This window comes from Halyomorpha halys, unplaced genomic scaffold, assembly GCF_000696795.3.
Source record: "Halyomorpha halys isolate HHAL.00 unplaced genomic scaffold, Hhal_1.1 Scaffold381.1, whole genome shotgun sequence".
Taxonomy (NCBI): Eukaryota; Metazoa; Arthropoda; class Insecta; order Hemiptera; family Pentatomidae; genus Halyomorpha; species Halyomorpha halys.
Genome location: NW_027112092.1, coordinates 517,973 through 525,055, shown reverse-complemented (window position 1 = coordinate 525,055; position 7,083 = coordinate 517,973). Strand labels below are relative to the sequence as shown.

Sequence of the window (7,083 nt, the reverse complement as noted above, 5' to 3'; positions counted from 1 at the left end):
CTTTCAATGCAGAAATTATTGAAATTTATTGTAACTGATGTTTTGCTATGGCCGCAAAAAACTATTTATACCATATTAAGATCTATATTATAGGCTTATGAATCACATTATATAATAGTAATTCCTGAACGAGAATTATAATAGTGATCTCCACCATATGACAAGGACCTTCTTCTATTGAGTTGAAATGAGAAGAAAATGCCTTAAATAGCTTGGGACATAGTTTTCATCATGTCGGCCATTAGCGGATATGGTGAGCATTGAGGAAGGCTTCTTCAGCCAGTTCTAATCTAGGAAGCAGCGATTAGAGAGGGCCTTGGAATGCCACAAGCATCCGGGAAATAGCCTTCATCAGAGGACCCAGTTCCGGTCTTAATATAATTGTAATATTAACAAATATTTTTATTAATTTAGTCATCAGTCAATTAACCCAACCCGCAATGTCATTATTCTCCCTATTTTAGTTACTGCACTTACTGGTTTTATACAAGAAAAATATTAACATAATAGCTCTATTGAGAAGGAAGTATCAGTCGAATGGTTAAAGGCTGGAAAATTATTCTCCGAGACAGAAGGGTTTTTGATCGCCATTCAAGATCAGGTTATTGCCACCAGATCATATAGAAATTCAATCTAAAAGACGCAATAACCACGGATAGGTGTCGATTATGTTTAGTAATCGATCCAACATATCACTGATGGATGTGGATTGTCGGGTAGTTCCGAATATCTCCAGAGGCAAAACCATGCGACAGAAATGTTGCATCTATGGCAATGAAGTACAATTTGAATTTGATTTTAGATTAGATTAGATTTTTATTCAGGGTGATCAACATCTAGGTTATTACTCTCTTTTTACTTCATCTATCTTCTTGTCTTTGACATTTGATGGTTGAATGTAGACTATTTCCTTTTTTACATTGGTCAGTATTGGTGGATTATATTTTAGTATAAAGTTGAGCTTCTTTCAGAAATTTTATTATTTTGTCTATGGATTCTGCTGAGTCTTTAAGGGCCAATTTTCTTGTACGAGGAATTTTATTATTTTCGAAGGCTTGACGAAATGATGAGCATTCTTCAATTATATGCTTTATTGATAATGGGGAATAACAGGTTTGGCATATAGGCTGGTCCTCTTTTGTGATTAAGTGGATGTGAGTTAATTTGGAATGTCCTATTCTTACTCTTGCAACAACCACTTTTTCTCTTCTGTTTCCCCTTATGGCACTTGTCCAGTTTTGTGTATTTTTTTTACATTTCTTAATTTATTGTTAAGTGGTACGGCAGCCCACATTGAATCCCAACTTTTTCGGGTTCTGTTCCTTAAAAATGCCTTTATGTCTTTCGGCTCATAAATTTGGAGTAGAATGATTGGAGTATAATAAGGCTCGTAAATTGGAGCGAGTATTCGTACTCGCTTCGGCGGTACATATACTAAAATTGGAACGATACAGAGAAGATTAGCATGGCCCCTGCGCAAGGATGGCAGTACAATTTGATACATGATAAGAGCTCGTATTAAAATTACCATCCAAATAGACTCCTCCAAAAAGGTCTTCTCTAGCTCTATTAAAATGAATCAATTGTTACAGACGCACTGAGAAAACATCAGGAATTGACGACTGAATTGAAGGAAAATAACAATTGAAAAGCGTTAGCACTATTCCAATATTATTAACCAATGGTCTCATACCAAAATTAACAGCAGCATATGCGGGCGGATTTTGGTTTCTTATTGATATGCTAAGAGAGGCTCAACAGTCGATCTCTTAGACACAGCACTTATAGTACGAAAAATTTTTAAATATTTTTAAAAAAAATAAACAAATAAAAATATGGAGGTTGTTGGACTTTTGTTCTCCCACCTCGGATACTCTAACCGCAATAGTGAAAAAAACAGATGATCATAATAATGAAAATAAAAGGAAGATGCACACATAACATCTATTGAAGAATGGTGTCAAAACTGGAGAATAAAAATAAATCCTGACTAATCCCATCAGATCACCTTTACTCTCCGTCGTAAACCTCTACCCTCCTGTCCTACAGTATCCTTTCTAAATACTCCACTAACGCCTGTTGAACAGATTCGATACTTAGGACTTCATCTTGACAAGGGACTTACTTGGAATCCACACACAAGACTGAAACGACAAGAAACTGCTCGTAGATTCCAATTGCTACAAAACTTACTTGACAAACGCTCTAAAATTCCCATTCACTACAAAAAATTAGTATACACTACGATAATCAGACCAATTTGGACATATGGAATTGAGCTCTGAGGCTCCACCAAACCATCAAATTTCTCTCGCATCCAATCGTTACAATCCAAGATCCTACGTAAAATCCTTGATGCTCCTTATTACGTTAAAAATAAAATCATTTACAAAGACCTTAACATCCCATTCGTTGCATAATTGGCCCAAAACAGATATGCGTATTTCATTCCAAACTCCTTACTAATCCTAACCCATTAATTCTTAATCTTCCTTAACAATCCCTGATAATCCTCTTATCTCTATCCCAGGCGTCTGAAAAGAAGATGGCCACGGGATCTTCTAATTTAAATTAATGCTTGAAGAACCACCAATGGGTGGTTCCTTCCCAAAGTTTTCAAGTGGATATGAAACATACAACATATTTACTTATTGTATTTATTATTTATACAGTTGTAAATCACATTAAATAAATAAATAAATAAATATAAGAAAAAACAACTTTTGCTGTATTTACTAAACATAATTTTATTTAAAATACAGTCCACTCCAGTGATACCAGCAAATTATAATTAATTCGGGTATTATCCGCCAACAATGTAACCCGGAGAATACTTGAATTATACAAGGTCCGTATGGTATGACAGAAGCAATATATATTTTTATTAATCCTTCAATATGATAAGTTTATTGTTGGTGACATCAAAATGCAAATAAAAGATAATAAACCACCAAATAACCTACAATATATTACTTTATTTATAATTTTAACACTTTCTTTCGACTGGTTAATATTGTTTAAATAAATAAAATGTTATCCATTTCAGTCCTAAAACATTTTTGTTCTATTTATAAGCCCAACGTTTCGGCTGATTTGACCATCCTCAGGGACAATCTATTCGAAACAGCTTTTATAATACATATTATCTTTTCAACAATTCCCAACAAATAACAATATTATTTATAATTTATCTTACCTTAATACAATTTTAGAACTAAATCATTTAAAAACAACTTCATGCAGGCTATTCTGCCCAGGTCAATCAAACAAATTACACTATGAGACATTAAAACATTAGAGAATCATATACTTTTGAATTATACAAGGTCCTTATGGCAGAAGCAATATATTTTTTTCCAATCCTTAAATATTATTGTTGGTGGCATCAGAATGCATATAAAAGTTTTAAACAGAGTTCGTTCTTTTTTATCATTTTTTTTTTAGTCTCATTCAAAAAACATTACATACTAGGGGTAGCTTCATCTTGTTCCAACTAAAAATGTTCGTTTATGAACTCCACAAAGCTATACTCCGGAACCGAAGGAGAGGCTAAAACTTGAAGAATCGCAGAGCGGGCATCCTAATCCCCACTGACTTAGTGGCCTTCCCTTTGGACAAACATCCCCATAAATTAGCCCCCCCTTCTTCTACATCCCTCTATATTACCCACTAAGCTGCCATTAACTGGGAAGAGGCCAATTTTTATTTAAATTAAATCCGCTCTCTCTGGCGGTTCACAACTCAATTAGAAGAGCACTTAGACAAGACTTAGTGTGATTAATTCTAGCTCCTCCATCCCAAGAAACTGATAACGGAATGAGTTTGGATCTGGGAGTCAATAATTAGGAAAATCGATCTCATGCTTAAAAAGAGTTAATATGGGTGACAAATAAAGCAACAGAAGACGTAGACTGATTTTAACCCTTACAGTAGCTTTAGCTAGGCCTTAGATGCCTAGTAGTACAAGAGCCGGGAAGAAAAAAAGTCAGTTATCTCACCCAAATTTTTTATAACTTTAATATAACTATGTAATTACTAGTCAAAACCCATGAGTCTGCCAACTATAGGTAGGGGAAATAAAAAAAATGGTGGCTGTTTCAAAATCTTAAAAAACATTAGTTTTTCATTCTGAGCTCTATATCTTAAAAACTATAAATCAATTTATTTTTACCAAAATGCATGAAAACTACTACTCCTACGAAAATAAACGTCACAAACTACTTTATAGCTCATTAAACTAGCCTTAGTTTGAGTACTGATAGACATCTGTTCGTCAAACGGTTTTATTATATCTAGATTTGTCATAATAAATTCACTAACTACTGATCTCTCAGTACGTTCCATATAACATTTTTATGAAATGTTGCTTTTTAAAAAGCTATATCTCGGGAACTATTGAACGTAAATAGCTCTATTAAGGCTTACATTTTAGCAAATTTACTCTACTTTAAATGATGATCTCTTAGATTTTCTATTGTTGGTAGTAGTAAAGATATAGAGCTCTGAATAAAAAATTGATTATGTTTAACGTTTTGAAACAGCCGTCATTTTTTATTCCCCCTATCTATACTTGGCAGACTCATCAATTTTGACCAGTAATTATACCTAGTTTTCAATTAAGTAATCTAAAATTGGGGTGGAATAACTGCCTTTTTTCTCCTCTTGGGCTCTTGTACTAGGGAGAAAACAATTTTATCCCCTTGTACATAAAAAGCTCTTCCTCGAGCTTTTCCTCCAGGATTTATGTTAATCTTGATCCACACGTTTGCCACTTGCCCCAAACCCAAAATGCCTACAATACTTGATGAAAAACAAGGAATAAATATTAGTAACAACAAGCTTCTGTGTTTCAGGAAGGCAAAAATGGTGGACATCGAACTTAAATAATCTTCTATTAACACTATTTTCATGATAAAAAGGAACACAATAAAGAATTGTGAAATGAATGGTAACGTAATTATAGGTAGGTGTAAAAAATCATAGAAATGTGGCTAGATAAATTATTAATTCAATTTTCTTCCTAGAATTTTGATCTGGGAGGATCCCCAGCCTTCAACCTTGTGTGGACGTGAAGAACTTTCTCAAAATAGCGCCTCCATATTTTTTTGTTCCCCTCCCTAGCATTTCTGTCTTACGGGGTTCGGAAACAATGGGCATATTCGCCTATTTTTTTTTTTTTTTTGTATTTTTTATGGCCACCTTCCTGGTCCTTTCTGACATACGGAGAGGGTAGATTATCGAGAGGTGACCAACCTTTTCTAACCGTGGGGGGAGGGGTCAAGTTTTTCACTTCGTAGGACCGTCCACCCCTAGGCCGGGTTCGAACCGGTGCCGCCCGCAGTTCTCAGGTTACCAGTTAACTTTTTGTTTTCATTCAGAGATCTCTATTAATTAAGATAATTTGCAATCAGTTCACGTAAGTGTGCTAATAAAAGAAAAATCAAAGGTAATATTCTATCGAATATGGTCGAATAAGTTCAGGAATAAAGTAAAAAATTTTGAACGTCGTAAACAAATTTCTTTATAGCGAATAAAACCAAAATCTCCATTTCGGTCACTTAGCATAATTTATCTGTCTCATGTATTGAAGTTAAACCGAATTTATAAAACCTATTTTGTTCTAACATTGACGGCAAGGTGGAAACATTGGCGAAAATGTAAGCGAAGCAAGAGACCCCGAAAGCGATATATTGTTGGGCAGGAAATCCGGTTTATATTGGCGGGTAAGGATAGGATCTTGTGGAAAGAGCCTCTGGAGGAAGATTGTGATTGGCTATAACAGTTCTCTTTTTATCGGACATAGTTACTCGGGATCAGTAGGGCTCCTTCCGGGCCTCTATAGCTCTCCGGTAACTGCGTCCCTTCTTCCGCCCATCTACTTCCGTTCCAATCCTTATGCTTCTTATTAAAAATCTCCATTTCGTTGTCTTAGTTATTGGTGCTATCATCATCATCATGATTATTCTTATCATAAAAGCCAGTACCCGTACTATTATCCGCTTATTTCCCATTTTACTTTCTAATAACCCACCAAAAAATTTTAATCGAAATGTTAATTCCCATTTTACATTGTATACAATAAGGAACCAATTTGCTTCCAGTATTTTCATTCAAGTATAATCTATCGAAGCGTTAATCCATTTTTTTTAAAAATGCAGGCCGTCCGTAGCTCAGGTCTTAGCCATCTAACAAATTGATCTCCCCCCCCCCCACAATTAGAATAGGTTGGTCCCCTCAAGATAACCCCCTCCTCCATATGTCATAAATAAAAATCAGTTGGTTCCTATTTTTTTTTTTCAAAGAGATTAAGATTAAAGATAAGAGTAAAGATTTTAGTGGGTATTTGGTACGTACATATAGGAGGTATGCTATATGTATAGCTGGGTGTGAAGATTGGTTCCTAATTGATCCCATATCGAATTTATCAAATTCCGTATACTACTTTCGTCTACCAGAAGATGGTCGGAGTTGAGGTCAGTAAAGATATCCATATAAACATAACGTTTTTATTTTAGCCAACGTTTCGACCTGAATTTCAGGCCTTCATCGAGGCTGAAGAACAAACAACCTTAATTCGGAGGAACATAAAAACAAAAAGAACAAAATAATAAACACATTTTGAAATATAAACAATTAATTAGGTAGATAATTTTATTTATTCATTTATTTTTTTCTAGTTGGCTCTACAGACCTTGTAAATGATTGACCGCCTAATGGATTGCTTCGAGCCACATGTTCCGCCCATCTTAAACTTCTTGCCTCCATATCGTGAGATGTTGAGTGACCAGTCTCCGCAAGCAGTTCACTGTTAAGTTCTTCTCCTCCATGTGTTAAGGCTCTGATACCAGATCGCTTCTGTAGTTGTACGGAGGACCTTCCGTTCAAATCTCTCGATTCTGCTTTCTAGGGAATACTTACAGATGTTAGGTATAGTATAGTATCTACCTACAGATATTAGGTATAGTATAGTATCTACCTGCAGGTATTAAGTATAGTTTAGTATCTACCTACAGATATTAGGTAGATACTATTATCTATTAGATAGATAGTAGCTGATACTAATAGGTGATCAAATATAATGTT

The 7,083-nt window shown here is 34.8% G+C and overlaps 1 non-coding gene across 1 annotated transcript; it reads left to right on the top strand.

Annotated features, from left to right (window-relative positions):
* The first annotated feature begins 1,410 nt into the window (after positions 1-1,410).
* Positions 1,411-1,517, top strand: LOC112210838 (U6 spliceosomal RNA). The gene has a single exon (XR_002945327.1). It is a non-coding gene; the product is annotated as a U6 spliceosomal RNA (small nuclear RNA).
* Positions 1,518-7,083: the final 5,566 nt, after the last annotated feature.